Raw genomic sequence first — 27177 nt, forward strand, 5'->3', positions numbered from 1 at the left:
GGATGAAAACAATGCGCGAAAGGCTCCCTACATGAAGGCTCATCGATCGGAACGTCAAATTCCATCTAATCACACTCGTAAAACGAAGGGGCTTGACTTTTACGTTCAACCTTGAATCAGTAAATTTTGCTTCTGACTAAGGAATAAATTCAGGTAATGGCATCGGACAGTGATACTTTTCTTCAACTGTCGAAATCCTATGCTTTACCTTATGAATTTTCCAAATATTATCTGCAAGGAAGAACCGACCAAGATTCAATCGCTTTTCATAACCAGCATGGTGATGATGATAAGTCTTTCGAAGCAGCACTAATTATACCAATCGATCGATTCGACCTCTGTGCTTGATGTTATTAGTAAGAAAAACAAATGTGTGTAGATTTTAACCATGTATTTTTGGATGTAATAATTTTAAACAGTTTTCTGCTTTTTATATCATAATATTCTAAAAAACTCTTATAAAATAGTTTTATTGATTTTTTTAAATTTTTTAATAAAAATGTATATTTATTTCATTATGCTAATATGAATATACCGGATTTCCGTTTGAAGAAACTAAGTTTGCATATACGATATATGTGAAAAAACAGAGAATTGCTTAAGATGCCTTTGCTAGAATTTTTATGTGGATAATTTGTATTCAAAACTTTAGAATTGTATTTCAAATGTGTAAACAACGCCATTCTTATCAAATCGGAAATGCAAGTTGCGAAGGGATAGACGGGCAAAACTTCGGCGCCGTCCCATTTATTCACAGCTCATTCATTCACAGTTTTATTCATGGGTATCGACTATAAATCTTCAAAACAGGCAAGTTGATCAATATTTAGACAGTTTTTGATATAGTTATTGTGATTATTTAGAAGACAATTTGAAAAACATTTTTTCCGTTAAGTTCTGTTGTGATAACATATGTATAGTTAAAATTTACATTAAATATAGAAAAATTTATAGTAGGAGTAACTGGATACGATTGGTTGTGCCAGGTTACGTTAGTGCCAGTCGTCATAACAGCTAAATTATACTGATGTTGAGATAGGGTCCAAAGGGAGAAAGATGAAGTTTGTTTGTTCAAACAAGATTCGATCTGTAGACCAAACAGCTTTTATAGAGCCAAAAGTAAGTTTTTTTGTTTATCAATATCAATAATCACTTTGTTTATTATTTTCCTGTGAGTTGAATATCAGTAGTTATTTACTAGAAACTAGTTTTTGCTTACAATTTGATAATTTAGCTTAGTCATAACAATGATTTGTCTCCAAAAGTGTGTGTTGGGTACGGTTTCGACAAATTTTGTGGGTACGGTTGTGACATGTATTTCTTGTCCTTTTTAGTGAACATTAAACAGATAAAAATTAAAGTATATAACTTATAAAGCATATAAGTGAAGTTTGTAATAGTAAATCGATAAGTGATGATATTTAACTAATGTATTTGGTCAACTAAATAATGCAAAAAATATTAATTCATTTTTAAAAAATAATAATTTACACAAGTATTTACTGACTTGTCATTTTGTTACAAAAGACGTGCTGAACATATTAAATTCTCTAGCACAGCACTCCGAAGGATAAAACATTTCAGTTTGTAGTTCCACTTATTTTTGAGCTTTACGACGTTGTATATCATGACTTTACTTCCACCCATCACATTTATTGGATGAGATCATTTCAAATTACTCTCTGTATCTTCTAAACTATCTTAATTATCATACTGATAAAAAAATCCACAAATCCTTAAATTGTGACAGGATCAAATGTATCATTTAATTTTTAACTTTCCGTAGGGTAAGTTATAGTAAAAAATATCAAAAATATATAAATTTTTTTTACGTTTCAAGTTTCTGAACATTTTGGCATACCTTAGAAAAAAATGGATGTGTATGCGTGTGTGTGTGCGGATACAAATTTTCATCGACTATTTCGGGAACACCGATTTGAATAATTCAAAAAACATTCGATTCGTATTGATGAGGAGACGTGCTGATTAATTTTTGGTAAAGACAGGTCTAGTAGTCTCAAGCATACGGGGTAAAAAAAGCCAAAAGCCGTAATTCTGTTTTTGAGAGAACGGAGCGTCCGATTTGGATATTTCAAAAAACATTTTATTTGTATTGACAAGACGAAGATCTGTTCAAATTTTTGGAAAACAGGTCCAGCGGTTATAGACTCTCAATAAAAATAAGCTAAAAAAATGCCATTTGACGGTCAGAAATATTCATTAGATATGTGTACACATTTTGTGTCAATTTTTTTGGGTTTCTGGACCAAGATTTTGAATTTAAAAGTTTATATTTACATTTATATGGTTCAAACAAATGTCATCGACATTTTCGTGAGTATGGAATAACCGATTTGAATCATTGAAAAAACTCGATCGCGAGACGTTTTTGCAAAAGGCACGTTTCAAAGGTATGGAGCCCAAAGGGTGTAAAAATGGTCATGCACTTTTTGAGATAACGGATCATCCTATTAGATTAATTCAAAAAACATTTTGCTTGTGTGTTTAAATGTATGTTTAAAATAATAAATATATTTTAATTTGTATTAATTACATTTATTTATTACATTTTTTTTCTTCAACTGATTTCTTCATTCTATCTATCTCCCAATATTAGTTTTTTCTATCTTCCGACCGCTAATTCTAATCAACTCCTTTCTTCGAGTTATTTCTTCATTTTTCCTTTTTCTCTTCGTGTATTCTAACACTTTCTCTTCTTACTCCAAATTTTCAGACTCAACTTTCAAAGTCCGTATTTTAATTTTGAATTTGATGGTACAAACTTTATGCCAACGTGGGGGTTTGAACCAAGTACCCTGGCGTTGGGGGGCGAGCATACTATCCACTAGGCTGTGCTCGCCCCGGCATAATTTGCAAAAATTCATAATAATATGTAATGATAATATAAATTCCAATCCATATGAATTTATAATATTAAGTCAGCAACAGACGAAACTGTATACATGTGCAACTAAGAAACGCCAAGACATAACCTAAAAATATATCTTTTTAAAAAATTTAAAAATATTTTAATTTTTAGAAATACATCTTTTTAAAAACAGATTAAAAAAACAAATTTCGTGTAAACATACACATAAGTTGTTTGTAGAATACGCTCGTCACCCAATTTGATAAGCACTTATAAATTTACAATATGTATTTTATGTATTTATAATAAATATTCGATTTAAAATTATTCAAAACAACTATTGATTATTTTCATTCCTCAAATGTTTAATTTTGGTACGGGAAGTTCCAGCAATTTGTCTTAAGGCACGATGCCATGCACCCCACTGTTGTAGTTAGCTATTTATATTATGTTAAGGAAGATTGATATATATATATATATATATATATATATATATATACATATATATAGCTACTATTTTGAGTGAATATTTCAAAAACAATTTCAAATATTCTAAAAGCCATTACTTTCTAGCACGACTACCGAAAAGCCACAAGAAAGATAAATGGAGTGTTCCACAGAAAGTCGTAAATACAATTCAGGACAATTTCACGGATGTGAAAGTAATAAAACAAATAGGTGAATAGTTCATGCTCTTCTTTAGGCAATAATTCAATTTTATAGCTAACCCTTAACCCAAACATTTAGACAATTCAACTATTCTTGCAAGTGTTTCTACTGAAAGAATCGTAACGATGGCGATAGTGCCAATTTGCGGAGCCGAAGAAAAAAGTATGCGGAGCAGTATACAAAAATGCAGAGGTGGGGCACCGGATGAAACTATATGAACAATAATAATTAAAGGTATTTATTATCTCATATAGGGTAGCAACTCGTTTTGTTATGAAATAAATCATATAGAAACTTCTTATAATAATAAATCAAAAACGTTTATTTATTAATAAAATAGGTTCTTCTAGTCTAATTAAAATTATCATTGAAAATGTTAACTTATTTAAAAAAAAATATTAGAGTCAAAGTGAAATGCTAGTGTAAGAAAACAAATACTAAGGAGTAATATAAAATATTTTATTAATAAAAAAACTTATCTTTTATATTTCATTAATAACTGTTATGACATTCAACAGATAGACTAAAATGATGATAGATAAATAGAAGCTCGTGATCCACCAAGATGCTGCCGATTAGTACACTTTGACCAGATATAATTAAATAGTGGCTAAATCAGACCGATTAAATTAGAAGAAAAATAATAGATAGTTTTAATTATTGTACATATATTTAGATAAAATATTACGTTGATCTAAAGTTGCGTTAATGTTTCTTGTTGCTAGTTTGAATGTTGATTTTAGTCTCGTTACTTAGATGAAGTTTGAGATATTACTGATTTACAAAGTTTTCTATATTTTTATATTATTTTCTTGACCGGTTAGTTTTATGGATTTAAGCGACATCCCATTACATTTTTGTCTAATAAGTTGTCGACCTGCGATTTGTTTGAATCGAGTTCAAGGAAAACTAGTTTCTTGGAAAGAAGGATTCATATTTGAGGCTCTGCAAAGGGCAGGATATATTACAATGAAGGATTAAGTTTTATAATTTTTATCCTGTTAGAAAAGTATTAAAATATATTCGAATGATTCAGAATAGAGTTGAGCCTTAGGCGTTAACAGTAAAATTTCCACGTTTATATCAGAATATAAACTAGAGATTTAAGTAAAATACAGATCAGATTTGCTGTGAATAATAATTATATATGCCAACGATTACACTCACCTGCTGTTATTTTAAAAATTAATAATAATCGAAAAATTTTGCATCATCTGCATATTAAAATATGACCACTTAAACTCGAGCACTTGCAATAGTTCAATTTTCAATTATTAGTTTTCACGGAATTTTACAACCAGCAAATAGTAGGAAAGACTGGGCACGGTTGTGCCAGGATATGGTGGTGAGAGTCTAAACTAAATTGATTTTAAGATAAGGTCCAAAAGAAAAAAGATGAAGTATGTTTGTTCGAACAAGTTCTCATCATTGCTTTGAGATAGCTCCTAAAAGGTCAAAAATAAGCTGTTTGTTCGATTTATTTTAATAATAACTGTTACTTATACATAGATGTATACAAAGTTATTACTGGCATGTAAAATATTAAAATATATGTTCAAATCCATATTTTGCCATGATTAGCGCTATAAAAATTACAATTTTCGTTAAAAATGCGTTTTATCTACTAGTATTTTACATGACAACAAATGCCAAGTAAGAAAAATATCACCTAAGCAAATACTACACTTTTCAACATGATTTAAAACTGTTATTTAGCTTTAAAACTATTAATTTATGATCAACATATTTTTTTAATTTCTATTCTAGTTCCTATAAATTTAGAAGAAAAAGGTTTGAGAAAAAATAAATAAACTGATATTAGTAGATATGCAAGAAAAATAATTATGTTAGTTGTACGTTTGATCACAAAATGCTAACAAAATCATCTTGGTTTTATTATTCTAAAATAATTAATTATTTAATAAATAAATTATTTTTAATAGTTAATTATACTGATCTCATGCTATAATTTAGCACCTACTAATAATAATACTAGAGAACTCATATAATAATCGCGGATAATTTTGATAGTGGATGCAAAAAACCACTCCATTATCTAAAATAAATTTAAATCAAGTCGTTTTTTTTAAGAAATTTCATTTTTAATAAAATGCAAAGTATATAGTTCTAATTAGAAAATGTGATTATAATCTTTAGAAATAATAATTGTTACATGCATAATTTTGTATCAACATGGTATTATAAACTTTTTATTCAATCTGCGATCTATGAAACACTATTCATCATTCAGAGGATTAAGTGAAAACTATTAAACATAATTTTGGCTCTGTATAATACATATTCATCCCATCTTTGTGATGAACTTCTGCGCTCTGAAAAACTTGTCTCTTTTTTGCATTGATGTTTTTGTTAAGATATGTTCTTCAGAGATTCACTAGCAGTAAATCTGAATATATAAAAAGTGAAAATGTCGAGCATTTTTCACATTTATTTCTCACTCGAATAAAAAAATTTTCTAAGTATTTGAGGAGACTATGAAGTAATGTCCAAACAGAAAAAAGACATGTGGCATATAAAGTAAGTAGGAACTGTTTCATTTCGTGTGCGAGTGTTCTGTTGACTTGATTTATGCGAAGCGATTTGTGCGACAAGGGACATTTATTTATTTGATAAATTACAGTAACGCACACCATAAAAACTAGGCTTCTGTTCGCCTACTGTTTGACGTATTGTGCGGTTTGTAATCCTGTGACTCGAATCGAGAATAATCTTCATACGTTAAGTATGGCAAAGTTGCCACGTTAATGTTAATGTACCCAATTCGAAGACCGCAAATTTCAGATTAAATCACATTGAATTCGGTGAAAATCGCAAATGAATGAGAGCGCAATGGCGGATTACAACAGATAATCAACAACAGTGCAAACCGATGCATTTCAATTCTAATCGATCCACTAACTACGCTCACATATGTAATTTGGATATTTAACTTTATACAAACGTGTATAACATAAAAATTAACTATTTTTACGATATGTTATCTTATATATAAAATTTTTCTCTACGGGTGTTTGATTTGATACTTCTCCTAAACCGTTATTCGGATTTTGATAATGCTTTTTAGAGTTTGTTAAAGAAAATTTTTAAGATTCAATAAACGATAAAACTATAGTATTATGAATTGTAATGTTTGTTTTTGGCAGTATAATACTGAGAGACAAATTGGATCCTTATGCCCAGTTCTATCCTATATATTGGTAAAGTCTAACAAAAAATACACTTAATCAACAAACTTGACCTAAATGAAAACTGTGTTCATTTTCAATTAATACACATTGTAAAATACGTTAATAAAGGACTCTACTGACAACTACTTTTTCAGAATTCACAACGGCGAATTGTAAATTTGTATAGCAAAAAGTAAATATCAGCATTAAAATTTCGATTAAAAAACGTGATATATTTTCAATATTATTTAACATATAAATAGAATGAAAATGCAAAACTTTAAATAATTGAAAGCTCAAATATAAGTCTGCGTTTTTATAATAATTTTATTTACTCACATGGTATTGCCTGCGTAGAATCATTCGGATCAGGACTGTATTCTTCTGATGGAAAATATTTTATTGGACCGCAGTGGTACTCGCGATAACCGGCTGAAATAAAAAATACACTAAAATTAGACGAACTATTTATGATTATTATTGATGGCAAATTGTGAGAAATATATTGTATACATAATATTCTATGAGTAAGATCCACCTTAAAATAGTACAAAACAAACACATATTCGAATAAATATTAATACTAAACCTACCAATGCCGATCAAAATGACCGTTTCTAACTTTATGTATTAGCTTACAAAGACATTTTCAAACGTTAAAATACTAATTCCAAACTATATGACAATTCTTAGAACATTTTAATAATATTTTTTTCACTCTTAAATTTTGATTATTTTTTCTATTTTCCGAAAAAAATTGATATGTGACGTAACTACCGTTGTCGGTCAACTTGACCGCTGGAAAATAATGTTATTTGGGAAGTTGTTTTCATCGAAATATAGGTTTAGATTTATACCAAATGAACAGAATAAAGTTTTGGACAAAATGTACAGTCAATAGTAAATATATAATGAGTGGGTTTCCTATTTGGGAAATAAATGACAAAAGAAGAGATTGTTCAATTCTTCAATTAGATAGTTCGTTGTTATAAAACTAATAAATTCATCCACAAATTTTGAAGGAATTTGTGTACATCAAATTTCATTACTATCTCGGTAATTCAAAAACCGAAAAAATGCTTGCTCCAAGTTTCAAACATTTTCCAATAGAAAAAGGAGAAAGCAGCAAAAGTGTTCTGAAAACTATTCGGTAAGTGTTCGGTAAAAATGTGGTAGACCAGATGGCTATGAAATGTAACATAAAGTAAAAAACTTGTAGTTGGTGTATTTCAACATTTTGATCCTAGATAAATAAATACGTGAAGTGTGTATAGAGAGATATGAGTAAATTCATTTTTAGATACGAATTTTTGTTTTAGTTGTTATAACTCGATATACATCATCAAAATCTGAAGAAATTCAAGTTTTTATCAACACTGTCCATAAGTTCGGCTATGTGTGGACAAAAAACTTGCCAATTTTTTTTATAAAAGTTACGAAACAACAAATATATTTGCGTCAAGTTTTTGACTAAAATAATTGGTAAACAATGTGAGAAAAGTCAAATAAGTAGTTATTTATGCGCATGGCATTCTGTATAAATATTTGATTTTTTTCGTTTTTTATAATAATTTCTTCTAGAAGTTATATAAACATAAATTTAGATAAAAGTCCATGAAAATTTCTTCATTTTTTATATAGTAAACAATGAATCAATTATTTAAATTAAATATGAAAATAGACAACTTTTTAATATTCAAATTCAGTTTTTATTTATTTATAAATAATTTTAATTCAGTGCAGTCAAATTTAGGTCAATTTGACTGCACGCGATGAATAAAAATAAATTTTTAAATTTTACATGAGAAGCATAGAATTTCTGGTTTGTAAAATAAGTCCATGTTTGCAAAAACCCAGATATTATCCGATTAATTAATATTTTTTATTTTACAAGTTGTTAAAAATTTATCAGTTAAATCAATTTATTTTAGATACAGTATATCACAACATTAATTTTTTTTAATCTTTATCGAAGAACGATTTATTCACCCTGTAGCTATCACATATAATATAATAGCTATTTGAGGAGAATCCATAGTCACATTTCCTATATTTGACTGTTGATTACTACTGTCACTATCAATTTGATTCTGCACCATTTACTCGGTTATTTACCACTAGATCGGGAACAGAAGATTCATACACTATTCTGTATTATTCTATTAGCTCCAACAAATGATATAGTATTATATTTAGCGATATGCATATGTATATGGGAATTAATTGATATATTGGAAATAAGTAAAAATACATATAATTGCAGAAAACCTAACATTTCATTTTTTTTTCAATATCCAAAACTTTTATTGCTTTTAAGATATTGAAAATTTTGAATTTTTCAAAATACTGAAATTAAACGTGAAATTGGATTTATGTGTTTGTGTGTGTATGCGGATACAAATTTTCGTCGACGATTTGAACGACGACGGAACACGATCAATCGATTTGAATAATTACAAAAACATATAACATGTTTTATAAAGATTTAATTAATAAAAACAAATATCGTTTATATTTCCGTACCAATGTTTATCCCTTAGACTGCATAAGACGCTTACGCGCTTCGATATTTCGTCTCTAAACAGCTACGTAACACGATTGCTTTGAAAAATAATTCAAAGTTTTCAACAAAGATTGATGTATAAAAAAAATCAAATTATTCGAATAAGTTAATTTTTTCCGAAAATTAAAAAAAATATCAAATATCTAATTTTATCAGTAGTTTGTCTTAAGACACGATGCCATGCACCACTAGTACAATAATATAATTCCCAAACCGTTTTGTCTTGCAGACTCCTCTTGGAGTTTGTCTCCCCTCCCCATATACACGATGCTTTTTTTTATAAATTTTTAACTGTACTTAAGTTTGTCATTAAATATTAAAAGTGAAATTGCATGTTAATTTATACATTTATTAAATGAATTTAATATGACAATGAAAAAATATAGTAAGTAAAAAGTGACGGTTTAAATAATAACATTTGGCAACAATTTTGTTCGGTTTAATCTTACATCTCCTGGCTAATGATGTCTACCCACATAATTTTTGCTAAGAGATTAGTAATAACGCTAAACCTCTTTCTATTGTTTATTTTTCAACGATGTCTTATCTTTTAAAAATATCCAGAAATATTATAACAGTCTCAGAAGTAGAATTTTGCCAAACCTTTCAACAGTTTGTAAATAGGGTCTCTACATTCTCAACAATATTGCTACCACAAATCAAATGTCTACTTCTACTACATTTACTATAACTTATAAAAATAGTATTTTCTTTTAACTTTTTATAAGAATTTTTATTTTCTTTTGGCGGACTTTGAATTTTGTCAAGGGCCGCATTAGAGTTCACTTTGGGAGTCACTGCTCTGGGGTAATTTATATGTAACTTATGAAACTCATACGAATATTTTTTACAGATTATTAAAATCTCTGTAATACTGCCAATTTGATATGCATATGTAAAGTACGCATTATTTGCATCCAAAAAGTAGTTTTTACGACTTTGTTTCCGTAACTCGGAAAAACAGTTGGTCCGTTTTAACAAAAACCACATCACATAGGTTTTTGCAAAGAAAATTCGAAGCGAGAATTATGAAATATATATGTAATTAATGTAAATACATTTATTAGTATATTATGCAAAATTTAAGAAAAATAATTTAAAAAATCTAGAGATTATTTCTTTACGCTGCTCAGGAATGATCAGAATGAACAATGTAGAAATTCCAATATAATACAAAGAGCACAATCAAAAATATTAAGGACTTAAGTAAATGTCCCATTGCTAGTGTTCAATGAAACTATTCATAAAAACCCTAAAATTCAAGGAGATAGAAATGCCAAAGCACCACGAGAAAATAAGATATTATCCCAATCCACTTATGCAAAAATTCAATAAACTACCACCGAATGGAAAATTAGGTAAAAATGGTCAGTTGATCTCAAGCCAAAGAACCTCTAGTAGCAATAAGTTTTCACAAGAGGAATTCTTATTAACATTATTTTCAGTTAGCTGATAGTTTTCTGGAAACTGCCTACAGATTTTGATTGATTGTATTATATTAAAAATAATGAAAATAAAATACAAATATACTTCTGTATACTCATTTGTCGTCGTCATTTAAAACGTGACCGTTCACAAAGATTTCATTCGTATGAGTAATACTAGGTACATTCATTAAGCTCGGACAACAAAGCCACATCGTTAATTTTTCTTGTAAAAAAATTATTACGTAATGAAAATGCAATAAAATAAAAGTCTAAAAAATATGCTTTAACCCGAGGAAAACTTGATATTGGAAATTCATAAAAATAATATAAAATCAACAGGAGATGATAAGTGCATATATAGGCCGATTCTTTATTCATGTTATGTCATGTTCCAGTTTTCATACAAAATGATACTAAATACTATTCAAATTCCATGTATTTGCTGTGCGATCAGGCACAGCATGATACAACTTCACTCGTATGTTATCAAGCCATACCTCAGATAACATAATATTTTTTGGATTTGTTCGTATTCTATCTGAAACGCCTGACTGCAAAGCACTCACATGGCTTTTGACAGTTTTTTGTACGATTTTGTATGAAAACTGCTTACATAACAGAGCCATTCCATAACATTGGTCTATTTTATGGCAGAATCGCCTCCTTAGTTTCTTGTAATTTAATGATTTCAATTTGAAACTCGAATTGTAATAGGGACTCCATTGACAACAAAAATCCTTATTATCAGACATCTTGAATAAATCAAATGAAATAAAAATATTATTCAGTTTTTTGCAAAAATATCAATTTACCAATCCATAATCGACAGTGATTTAGTAGAATTAGCATTTATTTTTCGAATAGAAGATAATTATAATTATTTATATAATAATGATGTTTTTCTACACTTTTTATATATATTATGTATTAAATAGAAAAATATATTTCTCAATATGCGCACTTATTTTGCCAGCCATTTTCTCGTTAACTTAGAAATAAATGCATTCAATTATACTTATTACTTTTTCCACAGAGTAGTGAATTACAGCAAAATTACAAAAGCGATATGCTACTGACTATAACTTACATCGGAAAATCAATGAATCAAATGAATTATTCTTTTTAAATGTTTTATATTTATATATTATTATTATATTTATATGATATTTAATTTCCCGTAAGATATGTTATAGTAATCGCAAAAAATCAAAAATATTTTCTTTTTCATATCTTTACTTTTCATTCAAAAACAATCGATTCCTATTGACGAAAAGACCCGCAGGTATTTTTTTTAACATATATGCAAAATAAAATAGGAGAGATAATAAAAATTAGAAGAGCAAATATAGTATTCAAATATATAAGTAATGTGATATTTTTGTTGCGCGTAATTAAACGTTCCCTAGAACAAATTAAAAAAGTCCAGCTTATATTTTTTCTAAGTAATTATAAGAGTTTTCTTCTTATAACTCTTCCAGCGATTATTTACCTTTGATTTATTTATCTTGCAAATTGGTTTTGCAATTACCAATTCGCAAGTTACACAAATGAATTATACTTCGTTGTAAAACAATCCACGTTTTTAATTACGTTATAAAATGAATTCATAGTGGTTTCGAGAAAAAAAGTTGCCAAAGGGTGATTTTTCATCCATATTAATTGTAATACGAAAGGGGTAACAACGAACAACGAATGAAATTTAATAGTCGATATGAGAAAGAACGAAAGTGGGGTTTTGACTTGAAGCAATTTGAACTTCAGTCAATAACTGAAATAAGTTGTTTAAGGCATCGTGTCTTAAGTCAAATTGCTGAAGCTTCCTGTACCGTAACTTGAATTATTCTTTACATGGTATACATAAGCAAAATGTTTTTCGCAATATTCAGATCGAAATTATTTTTACACCCTTTGCGCTCCATACCTCCGAAACGGCTAGCCGCGCCTTTTGCGAAAACGTCTTGCGATCGAGTACGAACTGAATGCTTCTTTAATCATATAAGTCGGTTATTCTATACTGCAGAAAATGTCGATAACATTTGTTTGAACCATATAAATAAACTTCAAAATTAAAAATCTTGGTACGAAACCCAAAAACACATAATGTGTACGAATTATTCGAATCCTCATAAAATTTCTGATTAATTTCACCAAATACCATTTTTTTATTATTTTTTTCTGGATTAATTATCAACGCGGTCCATACAAGTAAAATTTTTGAATCATTCAAATCGGACGCTCAGTTCTTTCAATAACTGGATTGCCATTTTTGTCGCATTTTGCCGAAATATTCGAAACGGTTGGACCTGCCTTTGCCAGAAACTAATCAGTAAGTCTCCTTATCAATACAAATCGAATGTTTTTTTATCATTCAATTTGGTTGATCCGTTTCTAAGGTATGCCACAATATTCACAACTCTTTAAAACGTAAAGATATAAAACTATCATTTTTGATTTTTGCGATTATTATAACTTACCTCACAAGAAGTTAATGAGATACAAATAATTTAAAATGAAGCCATAAAATTAGTTTTAGAGAAATCCAGTAACTTTACACTTTATTACTAGAATTTTAAATGACATACTGGAAGTTCCTAATATTATGAATTTAATTACAAACATTTTGAAATCATTCTTTAATAGATGCTTGATGAACAATAATAGAACTATAACGCTCTATTAAAGAAGATAAAATTAATGAACAAATTCTAATTTTCAATTCACTAATAATCAGACAAAATATATTTTTTATCAAATTATATGAAATTTACATTACATATTATGTACAAAATATATTTTTGATATTATTGTACTGCTCTTAAATTTATTGTTTACGATTTTTATATTATTTTTGCAATAAACTTAATATTAACAAGATTTACAAAGTTTATTAAAGTTCAAATACGTTTTTATTACCTTAAACAGAAAACCGGCATTCATGCCAAAAGAATTAAAACAAATGTACATAGTATATAAAAAATACATATTTTAATAAATTTATTTTCATAGGAGATAATATATTTCCAATATTTTTAAATAAAGTCAAGAAAACTATTCAAAACTATTACATTTATTAAGTGCCATGGTTAAGTATCCTCCACATATCTTCTAGAATAATTAGTGCTGCTTCGAAAGACTTATCATCACCATGCTGGTTATGAAAAGCGATTGAATCTTGGTCGGTTCTTCCCTTGCAGATAATATTTGGGAATTTCATAAGGTAAGGCATAGGATTTCTGACAGTAGAAGAAAGTATGACTTGTCCGATGCCATTACCTAAATTTACTCCAAAGTCGGAAGCAAAATGCACCGATTCCAGGTTGAATGAAAAAGTCAAGCCTCTTCGTTTTTACGAGTGTGGTTAGATGGAATCTGAAGTTCCGATCGATAAGCCTTCATGTTGGTGAGCCTTTCGCGCATTGTTGTCATCCGATTAGGAACTGCGATGAGGTGGGCAATCAAGGTGGGGATCTGTGGCTGCTGCAGCTTCGCTAATCCAATGGAGGACGACAATTACTTTTTTCACGCCGTCAATCAAATTTACTTAATTTCGGCTTTCAGGTTCATCAACATACTGTCCACGGCGTAGACTAAAGTTAGCAAACTTCAATTAGCATGATGATGAAATTGAAGTAATTCTTCAATAATTTTTAATTTCAAACTTTAAAATCGGCGATAATATCGCATAAAAAACTGTTTCGGAATATGAATATATAAAAAAATGTATAAAATATTGACGTAGTGTTTACTTTCTTTTATTTTCGATCATATATTTTTTTCTGGCAACTATGTTATTAAAAATATTATAATAAAAAATAAAATGACAAACAAAAGAAAGTAAACACTACGTTAATATTTTATACATGTTTTTATATATTCATATACCAAAACAGTTTTTTTATCCTACTAACGTCGCTTTTTGGAATGTAACCCAACGATTGGCATATTTATGTGTCATATATTGTGTTATATGAGAATAGAAATCAATGGTGATATCATAAGTTTTAATTTGCAACAGTGGGTGTATTTTTACTTGAAAACATATTGCTATTAATATTTTCAAGTTAAAACCGATGTCCCTACTGCTTAAAACCAGTCTGGTTCATTTCCAAGACGGGTATCGACCCTGGAACTTCTAAGCCCTACAAATGATATAAGCTAGCTTTTTAAAATTTAGTTTTATCTTATATACTTAATATTAAATATTTACAAGCATCACGAAAAATGATTCAAAACAAAAATCAGCGCATGAGTAACGCTCACAATTGTAGAGCTCTTTCAACTTCTTGTCTGCAATTAAATTAAATCTCTAACGACGTTTTGTGGTATTATTAGAGTAACCAGAATACTGAATATCGTGTTATAATATTATCTTCATCGCCGTCCTTATAATACCTTAGTAATTGCTTTTCTCGAATGTTTGAAAATATTTGCAACAACCCTTTTCCAGGCACCCCGTGAACAAATTATTGTCAAATTTACTCCGCGGAAGGATATAATGTATACGGAAAATACAGCAAGGGCGGAAAAGTATGATTATATGATTATATAGGTTTTATTATACCCCGGCTAATAGACCGTCGGCCGCGTCCTTGTGTAGCTTTCAGCTTTGAGCTTTCAGAGCTTTGGACGCATTCTCGGCGGCAACAAGAAAACACTCTCCCGATATAATATCAGTTCGAGCTAAGCTATTTTATGATATTATACACTATTTGCTTTTTAATTAATTCTCAGTGGGAAGTTAGTGGAACTCTATTGTACATTACACAGATATAAAGATATACAACGTTTGAAACAAGAGTCAAGATTAGGTCGATCGTTAGAAAGTCTGAGCTTATTCATTTCAAAGCTTTAATGTTTCTTCAACGTGTGAAAAAGATTTGTATTATTATAGTATATATATATATATATATATATATATATATACTAGATGACCCGACAGACCTTGTCCTATACCCACGTCTACAATTTTTTAATATCCTCTACTAATATTTACCGATTACCTAAAAATAATAATTATTGTTTTTTAAATTACTCTTCACGCCAGAACGCATAAACATCAATATAAGCAATATTGAATGTAAAACTGCTTTAAATAAAATGATAAGTCTCAATTCCCGTATTATATTGGAAATTGAAGTCTTTTAAACGGTATAACAAACTCAGAAAAAAATAATATATAGTATCCACGGTAAAAGTACAATATTTCCTTGGATTTTTCCACCCAAAATAATTGCTCTAATAATGTTGCCTATAATTTTTATTATCTCGCATTATATTTTAACTGGTTTTTAGTAATTACAATATCCAAATTACATATTTTTTGATTAGTGATCAGTGATAATTTAATATACATTATTACCAAGAACGCTTTTGGGGTCCTCAATGCCCGCATTCCTTTTCTTTAGCAATGGCAATAATAATGTTGACATTTCATTTATCTTATTCATAATCATGGATCTAATATACATATTCTAATATGGTCTAGACTCATAAATTGAAATTTTTGGCAGATGATAGTTTTCATTTGTTTTCAATGCCAAACAATGCCTCAAATATTTTCAATGTCAAATAATGATAAGCGGTTTTTTGTATTTTTTTTTCATTTATTTTTACAATCTAACTATATTTTTATAATTCAAAAAATCCTAAAAAAATCCCTTAACAAACTTAAGAAAGATTTATCAAAATCCGAATAATCGTTTAAGATGAGTATCCTTTCATACATCATTACAGAAAAATTTTATATATAAGATATATATATATATATATATATATATATATATATATATATATATATATATATATATATATATATTGTTGTACACCCCTGATATTACAAGTTGCTAACCACTGTCATAATATTAGATTCCTAACAAGTCCAGACTGAAATCTTAGAACCCCTGAGCTTTAGCTGATATTAACGGTTCATATTAACTTTTCTCAGACTACTGCGTAGTAGCTGACATTAGCATTCTCTCACGAAATCATAAATCTACATCGACAAATCTCAGCAAGATCATATTATCGACATTCCGCCTAGTTAACAATTCTCACCAAGTTCGCATGAATAACATTTTGTTTAATCAGCTAAATTCATTACATTGTCCTTTTCGTTGCATAGAATATTCGAGACAAATCCCCACTACGTTTCAAAGGATTTTAGTTTTAATAATTATGAAATAAATCAGTCTTAATCTGTCGGTCGCCGGGCAAACACTTCTCTTCCAATACCTCCGAGTTCCTTGTACTTAAAGTGAAATAAAGTGAAGTTTTTGAAATAGTCTTTTCATTTATCAATCTCAAGTATTTTCAGCAAGTAAGTTTCAGGAACTCCGGAAGGTCCAGAGCAACAACACCGATTTGCATATAGCGGCGCCAACAGCTCTTTCTGTTCATCAACGCGGTGCCCAACAATATATATATATTATATATTGTATGATTCTGAATTTGATGTTGAGATATGTATTAACGTAAATATATATATATATATATATATATATATATATATATTTATGAATTTTTTTGTTTATCATATCTGAAAATAAATATTTGGATTATGCTTTAGAAAATAACGGGCCCTTTTGCGCATTGTCTGTGACTAACTTCTAAAAAATAGCAAAAAAAACATTTTAAGATGGCAAATTAGCTGGGAATTTTACTGAACATAGTAAGATAGTTGTTTGTTTGATATGTGTTATTTGTTTTGATTTCGTTGGTTTGGTTTTTACAAACTAATTGCTAGAATTCAAATTGGACCTTTGTGCCCCGCCCTACTCTATCTGTATTTGTATTAATTATAGTATAAAATTTTGGCTTTCATAAACAAATTTCTCGATATAATATTTTTACAAGGGTATGAATCTGACTCAAAATTAATGATCGAAATGCTTTTGGTGACAAGAAATCCTTTACATGTGCGCTGCGTGAAAGTTATATTTCTATGTCTAAAAAATAGGCGAAAGCTCAAAGACAGAATTGAATATTAAATTAATTGAGTAGAGATCATTCTTGAATAGAAGATAAATGTGAAACTTATTCATCTTTTAGGAAAACATCTAAAAATAGTTACAAAAGAATATAAATAATTATAATTAAGTAAAAACTGTAGAATAAAATATTGTATTGCTTTTATAAAGTTAGCATAATATTTATTCAAATTAAATAGTAGATTTTATACGAGAGTGCGTGCGTATTGAATGCAAGTAGGACATAATTGTTATTAAAGAATTGTAACATTCACTATTGCGCAAAAAGAAAATTCTTTCAACTTGTTTATTTTACTGAGTAAATTTAAACGAGTTAAATTAAACATTTCTAACCCTTATCGGTATGGTAAATTAAATATTTCTATCCCTTATCAAGTTTGAACTAATGGCTTTTAAATTTTCCAAATCGTTGCAGTCGTTTACGAAAAAAACTTCAACAAACTGCAAAGTTTGCATTTTCAAAGACAAATTCTCACACGCGCACACAACCAAATTTTTTCCGAGAACAACGTCGGGAAAACATAAAATTAGCGAATCGGATTCTCTGTGGGAAAACTTCTTCTTCGGAAAGTTAAAAAACGGTGGCAAATAGAGGAAAAAATGGTACTGATTTAAACCTCATGACTATAATATATATAGCTGTCCTCGCTCCGACTGAAACACATTCTCTGTTCTTGTTCTGGGAAATGGCTAAGCAAAAGCTTCAAAGTACCTAGCAATTCCTTCACTCAAAAGTGAAGTTATTATACTTTTTACTCACGATAGGTCTTTCTGATCGAGATTTTCATTACAATTGGGTTGCCAACGATGGCCGTTTGTCAAAGTTTAATTTAGGTTTTGGTGATAAAACCGTGCTTTCTGGAATTTTATTTGAAAATTATTGTTGTTAATTGAAATCGATATGGTGTTTTGTACTATTACTGAAAAATCCAAAAAAATGCTAATAACTACAAATAATCTTTGTTAAAAAATACTTATTAAAAAAATTAATATTTTTTTTTGAGAATTATTTTCAGAATTTATATATAGTATTTGAATTTTTTCAATTGTTTGTTTCGTTAAATTATTTTCAAATTTTTACAAGCATAATATTTTTTCTAAGTATTTCAACTAATTAGCAAATTATTATATACTGCATACACGTTTCTGATACACAAGCGGATTAATAAAATTTATGGCGTGTAATTTAGGCTTTTAAAGAACAACATTATTAATATTGATATCTCAATATCTACTCAATATCTTATTATCAATCTGTTCTCAAGTAACTTTACTATCATATATTTGCAGGGCGAGGCACAAAAGTCCAATTTAAGTTTCAGTAATTATTATGTCTTACTCTAAACTAAATGAACTGCATCAAAAACACTTATATAGAACGACGTATCAAACAAACAACTATCAAACTACAGTTAGTAAAATTTTCAGTTAATTCCTAATTATAGAACTATGTTTTTAAGTTATTTTTTTATAAATTGATATCTGCTGTCTCATCTTACTAGAATGTCTCATTTTTAATTATAGAGGAATTTCATAAAGCAAGAGCTTAATTATTTAACCTATGCGAAATAAATTTTTCATGAACAAATTTTCTACAAAAATTACACCGTATATAACCTTGATCTCGTATTTTGTTAGAAATATGAAAACTACTTTGGTTAACTTCATTTATTTTTAAATCTACTACTTTTTCATTCTTTACATTTTTGCCAATGTAAAGGTTTAGTTGGCCTTTTTTACCCCACCCAAATGTAATGATTAATAGAGGTTATATAAAAAAAAACTGTTAAATCTGACTAAAAAAGACAATGCATCTTACAAATCAATTGAATATGGCATACGTGAAAATTATATTAAAGTTTCGTACACTAAACAACAGTGCTCACAATCAACAAAACTGACAAAGGAAATACATTTGTTATGGATTTTTAAGCATGACCGTATATCTCTTGATAGCGACGTTGTAAGAATGAAGGTAATGCTTGGTTACGTATCTTTTTTCCTCTACTTTCAAATATTGTTGTTAAAAACATTTTAACTTGACTTGTTTATGAGATATAGAAGTTGAACCTTTTTCCCCGCGGACCATTAAGCCTTGCTCTACCCTGTAGAGGTATATGATATCATTTATATGTATATATTATAAAAATAAATAAAAACAAGATGTGTTCTATTATATTGTTTAAAAACACTATTATTATTATCCTCAATTTAGAGTGTTATATTTTTCAGCTTTCCGAAGTCGAAATTTGTGTTTCGAATCATTCTAAATTGATTGACATAAAAATTGACCCAAAGAAAATGCATCTATGTATAGCAAGTTTTGTCTAAATATGTCGGACCAAATAATAATACCGTCTAAAATCCTCTATATTCTCCTGTCTTATTAAAGAATATTGATATATAGATTATGTTTTGAAGTAAAACATTTATAGGCGCGACTAGAGTGTAAATCTGTACAAATGCAACGGAAGTGCGTTACGGCAGAGTCGAGTGCCAATGATTCGTTATTCGCTCTCGATGATATCATTTCTATACGGGTCGATTGTGATTAGTCGTCGTGTATGTGAATACAGATCTGTCGTTGCATGCGTACCGGCATCAACGTGGTATGCGTACCGGCATAAACAAGGAAATCGGCATACATAAATAAACATTTTAAAGTTACATCGTAGTACAAATCTTGATTTAATAAAAAATGCCTGAATCAGAAGAATATTTTACCCTGTTCCTTGAAAATAAGAAAACAAATTAAACATTTGTACTAAACGTAAGTTTATTGATTAGAAATTATTTCTATATTATTCGTAGTTCCTATAAATCGACTGAAGTTATTAAGATGGGAAATATTTTTTTAGGCAAGGCAGATATTACAGCAGTTCAAAGATGAGCAGTCAATGAATGTATGTTAATTTTAATTACATGAAGTTCTTCAAACGCAATTACATAATGAGTGAAGTTGCGAAAACAATATTTGTTTAGGTGTTGTTAAACATAATCCACTGTGTGAACAAATATTATAGTATTTATTAATCAGTAATTACTTCATTTCTCTAATGAAATATCATTTCTAAATGCTATTACAATGACAAACCAGCTGCATAATGGATGACACTAATACAAGTGTACATCACAAGTGTTACCATATTACTAATAAACATTAATAAAAATTATTATATGATGTATTTCTTTTTACTTAACTTAAAATTGCTACTTTGTACAGTAGCAAATAAGTTTTACTTCAATCGTGTGTGATCCTTAATCGCACTCTTTTCTATTTGAGTAACTAGATTATCTTCAGATACGCAAAGTTCATGCAACATGTCTTGAAGTAATAGATTTGATCATCAAGCATTTGTTCTTAATACGTGAAATCCTTTCATTATTTAAAATAAACTTCTTTATATCAATCAATATTTAATAATACATGTGCTTCTCAGCCATTTAAACTAAACCAGAAATTAACTTTACAAATCCACTAATACCGATTTGCTTTTCATGATTTATTCATTGTTCGCCCGGCATCCTTTATGGTTGCGGTACGATAGTCTCATATGCACATTAGTACGTATATGAATGAAATTATCATTACATTTCATATGCAGAAACTCTTTCTTAAGAGCCTTTCAACCCTTACAAACTTAAAGCCGTTGAATCGGCAATATTATGTAGTCAGATGTAATAAGCACTCTATTATATGAACACGATTAAATGTGATTTTCATACTGAAAATACAAGACCAATTTACATCATGCTCATTCACAAAACTCGAACTTAAGAACTTTTGTAAGCTTTGGAAAGCAACTTGTTAGTTATAGCAAAATTTGCTATTAATTTATATTTCATAATTCTTTCAAATCCGAAAGCATAACAAATAGAGCGAATTTTAAATTTAATCTTTTGTTTTAGAAATTGGGTAAAGCGGGGCTTAAAGATCCGCGGGTATAAAGGTCCACCACCGATATCTCAAAAACAATCAAAGTTAAAAAAAAATTATAAAAAAAAAACAATTCACAAGAGATAAATTGAATAAGTAGTTATTCCAACTCAAGGAATCGATCAAGGTTATATACAGTGTTAACTGATCTCTAAATATGTATGAATGAAATTTATATTTTGCATTAGTTCAATAATAAAGATATTATTTTGTAAATTCCTTTTAAAATTAAAATTAAGACATTGGACCTGTTTGCCCCCTGGCCGCCTTAGTTGCCTGATTTTTGAAAAATAGCAAAAAACACATTTCTATAATTATGAATTAGCAGGTAATTTTACTGAACATAGTCAGATAGTTGTTGGTTTGAGAAGTGTTATTTGTTGTAATATAATTGGTTTGATTTTCACAATATTATTGCCCAAACCTTTAAAATTAGATGACAAAGTATCAATTTGGTTATAGTTAATTTTTCAAATTGTTATCTACCATCCATCGAATTACAAAATTTTCAAATAATTCAAAAGAACTTAAACTATACAAAATATATTATCTATCATAAGATTTCGTAGTATTAAAATATTTCAAATTTTTACAATATTTCGAACTTTTTTAACGCTGTTATTTTTATCTTTCGAAAAATATTATATCATTGCAATTTTTAATCCTCTTACATCGTTGAAACAGTTTTTTTTTTGTAAAATCTTACGAAATTTTCACGTTTAAAACCTTTAGATCTGTCTTAAAAAAATTAACCTATATATTTTTAATATGATAATATAAATATTTTGTTTTTTATACATTTATACATCTTTAAAAAAAATTAAGAATTTCAAAATTACAGATTAAACTAAATTTTCAGATGTATGGAAAATTTCAGAAATTTAATAGTATCACCATCATTTAATTTATCGCGCCCCTGCCATATCCATTTATAGACCATCATCCTGAACTTAATTTCAGGCAATTTAACATGAAATTTAAGTACATATGTATTAATAAATAATAACAATATTGAAATAATATCAGTCTAGATTATCGAATAATAACAATCTGCAAAGAATAATTATTTACATTATCAATATATTAACCCTTCCCACTCTGATGCCGCTGCTCCGGCGTCAAAATACATATAAATCTCGCAATTCGTGAGTGGAAAGGGTTAATAAACATTATAAAAAAATGGCAATATTAATAGGTTTTTTCTCATTAAATATTGCAAATGTAAGTACGATATGTATGTAAACATCAATATTGTTGTGTTAACAATAACTAACTTTTTTTAAACCAGTCCATTTCAATAGAAATGATATGTAACTGGTCTATATTCGTATTAGTTGATAATAACGAACTGTCAAAAAGGTGTATTTGCTGTTCGATCAGGCGTTTTACACATAAAACCTAACTTCACATATGTGTTATCACAGAGACATCAGAAAGATGCACTTATGAAAAAATTGTTATGTGATGTTTGTGCGTTTTGGAGGTTATGTTTTATGTGTAAAACGCCTGATCACACAGCAAATACATAGCTTGGTGATAGTTTGTTACTACTAACTCATACAGAGATAGACCCGAAACATAGCATTACCATAACATTTCTATTTTATAGGAAAATTGACTCCTTAACAATATGTAAAATACCAACCGCATTTTATGGAGTTAGTTTGAGTTTAGGCAATTACCATACAAAATTTATACCAAATGGTTGGAGAGAATACCGAAAATGATGACCTCTAGATCGCTAAAATTTAGATGTCTATCTTAAATTCTCTCTCGGCACAAAACGATTTGAAAATAACCTTTTAACGATGATATAATGCTGCTTCACAATGCAGTAAAATGCTATGATAGCGTGAGTTAGTGATATCAGCATCGTTTTTATATTAGTTACATTTTCCTCGTTGAGTGCATGTATATGTGTGTACCGAGATACAGATAACCATTTATTATCAAGAAAACTCCGCCCTAGTTGACATTATATATCGACTACTGAAATTTAGGAAGGAAAATTCTGTCCCTCGAGAGAACCGCTTTGAAAATGAGGATATTTAGCAAACGGCCATCGGAACATTAGTTACCATATTGAGGAACAATGGCGTGGCAATTCAAATATTAGGTTCGACGTGATTGTGTGCTCGAAATTCTAACTATTATAACATGGGCAAGATATTTAAGCTAAAATACAATCAGATCTACTAGTGCAAGGCATCGTGCTTTAAGGCAAAAAGCTGGAACTTTCCGTACCGTAATTTAAAATTTTTAAAAGCATATAAAAAAAAGTTTTAAGAAATTTGAATGTTTTCGACAATTTTTGAAAATTTTAAAAACTTGAATATATTTAGAAAAAAATGCATCTTTGAAAAATTATAAATTTTTTGAATAATAATAAAAACAAATTTGAAAATTGTTGAAAATTCTGATATTTTTAACTTCCCGTAGGGTAAGTTATAGTAATCTTGTTTACATTTCTATGGGTTCCGTACCAATATTTATCGGTTATACTGCGACGCGGCGCTCACGCGCTTTGATATTTTGTTTCTACGTAACTTGCTATCGCGGTTGGTTTGAAAATAAGTTTAAATATTTAAATTTTTAAAAAGGTAATTTTTTTTTCAAAAATTTAAAAAATCTCATATATGTATTCTAAAAAAGAATTGAATCTTACCAAAAAAAATTTAATCTGTTTTGAAAATTTTAGTTTTTGGTACGGGAGGTTCCAGCAATTTGCCTTAAGGCACGATGCCATGTACCACTAGAATTTTTTTTCAAAACATTGAAAATTTTGAAATTTCTTGAAAGTTTTTGATACCCATTTGATCCATACTGTCAAAAATATCTAATCATCGACCGCCAAATGGCATTTTTTTCAACCTTTTTTTCCTGAATCTTTAAAACTGCTGGACCTGCCCAAAATTTAATCGATTCTTTATTACGTCGATGCTAGTAAAATACTTTTTGAATCATTGTAATCGGATGCTCCATTCCCTCAGAAAATTAATTGCCATTTTCTGCTCCGTATCTCTAAAACAGTTGAGCCAACTTTCGCCAAAAACTAATCAGTACTTCTCCTTATCAATAGGAATCGATTGCTTGTGGAAACATTGAATTCGGTTGATCCGTGCTACCAAAAACGTGGACAAAAATTTTTATCCATACGCACGCACACAAACACACTTACCTAAATCATTTTTTCTAAGGTATGTTTGAATGTTCAGAAGCCTTTGAAACGTAAAGATATGCAAAAGCATTAATTATCAATTTTCAGACGATTACTATACTTATTTCACGGGAAGTTAATACCATCTGCAATCTGCACTCAATGTATTTGATGTTTTAGAACAGTTAACAATAAGATATTTATTTTGGATTTTTTTTTTTGTTGTTTATTCCAAGCATACGATTTTATCTCACGTATTTTGTTCAGAGGTTTAAAATGTTTGCGCTGACCTTTTAACTAATTTAGATTCAGTACACACATGAAAAAGTTCTTAGAACTTGCATATAAAACTTGCGGTGTTTTGCGTTACGCCTTGAGACTAAGATATCATTAAAATGATATCAAAGTTCTTACTACTTTTTTACTGAAAAGAAAATAGGATTTTAATAAATTTATAAAAAAAATAATTTATAGTAGTATTTATAGTATTTGGGTATTTTATTGATAAAACACCCAATGTAAATAATACATTGGGTCATGCAGGTAAATAACACTGCTTTTTTATTCAAATTCATTTTTCCTCAACTTTTTATTGAAAACTTTTGCTTTCATTTTTATATTTTTTTTAAATAATTGTCATATATTAGTTTTGGTTTGTTTACCTTGTAACTTAGATCCGGTTTTTGGCAGATTACCTGAAGATGGAACGTACACAGTTCCGAAACGTCGAATTTAACAATATTTTTTTTCAACCTCCCATAGGGTAAGTTACAGTAATCGGATAAAAATTTAAAAAGCAGGATCAACCGATTTAGATGATTCTAAAAATATTCGATCCTATTGATGGGGAAACGTGCTGATTAGTTTTTGACAAAGACAGATACAGTCGTTTCAAAAATACGAGGCAAAAAGTCGGATTGAGAAAACGGAGCGTCCGATTCGAATGATTCAAAAAACGTATAACTTGTATTAACGGAATAAATAATTTATTGCATTTTTGAGAACGTCTATGGCAACAAATTATCAGATATTTTAAAGAGATTTTAATAATAAGTACAAATATTGTTTGCACTTCTATGTGCAACGCAGTAGGACCGCTTCGAAAAAAAAATCTAAATTTTTAGAAAAAATTGAAAAAAATTCTACATTTTTAAAAATTTCAAAATTATCGTAAAAGTCAGGTTTTCAAGTTTTTCAAATATTTCAAATTTTTGAAGTGTGTTCAAAATTTACAATTTTTTTTGAAGTTTTTATAAATGTTGAATTACGATGCGGAAAGTTTTAGCAATTTGCCTTAAGGCACAATGCCATATACCATTAGTTTTTTGGTTTTTTATTACTTCTTATGATCGTGAGGAAAGTAAGTTATTACTTTTTATATAGTGAGGAAAGTAATAAAATGTTAAAAATATTGTATAACTACAAAGTTCCTAATGCAGAGATCGAACGAGCGCACGCAACAGTTAATTGATAGTACAGAATAAATCTAATGCTTCAGACTGCTCAGCGAACTTGAACATAATACCCGGCACGGCAATTTACCCTAGATGGGTTTTTAGTTATATTGTATAACCAAGGAAATTTACCAAGAAGTACGAGCTGCTATCCAACACTAAATTATACATAATTTATTATCATCAACATCGCGACAAATTCAGTAATTGGACAAAAACTACGCTCACAATTACACAAAAAAATAGTTGAAAGTGGCATTTGGGCTTAAGGCAAGTTGCGTGAACTTCCCGATAGATGTAATCGGGATCAACCAAAATTGAGATTTAGATATTTAGATAAAATTTTCAACTGTTTATTTCGAAAATAAATTTAACGCTTTCAATTATATCTGAACATTGCAATTTCCAATAAAATTTTCTCATACACATTTAAGAAAATTTCTGTAATTATTAACTTTCGGTAGAATAAGTTATAGTAATCGCAAAAAAATCGAAAATAAATTTTTTTATATATCTTTACGTTCCAAAGTTTTTTGAACATTTTGGCATACCTTAGAAAAAATAGATGTGTGTGTGTATGTGCGCGCGTGTGTGTGTGTGCGGATACAAATTTTCGTCGACGATTTCGGGAACACCGGCCAACCGATTTGAAGAATTCAAAAAACATTCGATTTGTATTGAGAAGGCAGGTCTAGCCATTTCGAAGATAAGGGGCAGGGCGTCCGATTTTAATAATTCAAAAAATATTTTACTTGTATTGACAAGATGAATAACTGTTGAAATATTTGGGAAGGCAGGTCCAGCGGTTATCGACTCTCTGTTCTAGTTATCGACTCTCTAATAAAAATAAGTTAAAAAAAATCATTTGGTGGTCAAAATGTTTATAGAGGTATTTATAGAGATTTTAATAATGTGCACATATTTTGT

Source organism: Ctenocephalides felis, unplaced genomic scaffold, assembly GCF_003426905.1.
Source record: "Ctenocephalides felis isolate EL2017-DRISC unplaced genomic scaffold, ASM342690v1 CF-g0.4_SCAFFOLD_01886, whole genome shotgun sequence".
NCBI lineage: Eukaryota > Metazoa > Arthropoda > Insecta > Siphonaptera > Pulicidae > Ctenocephalides > Ctenocephalides felis.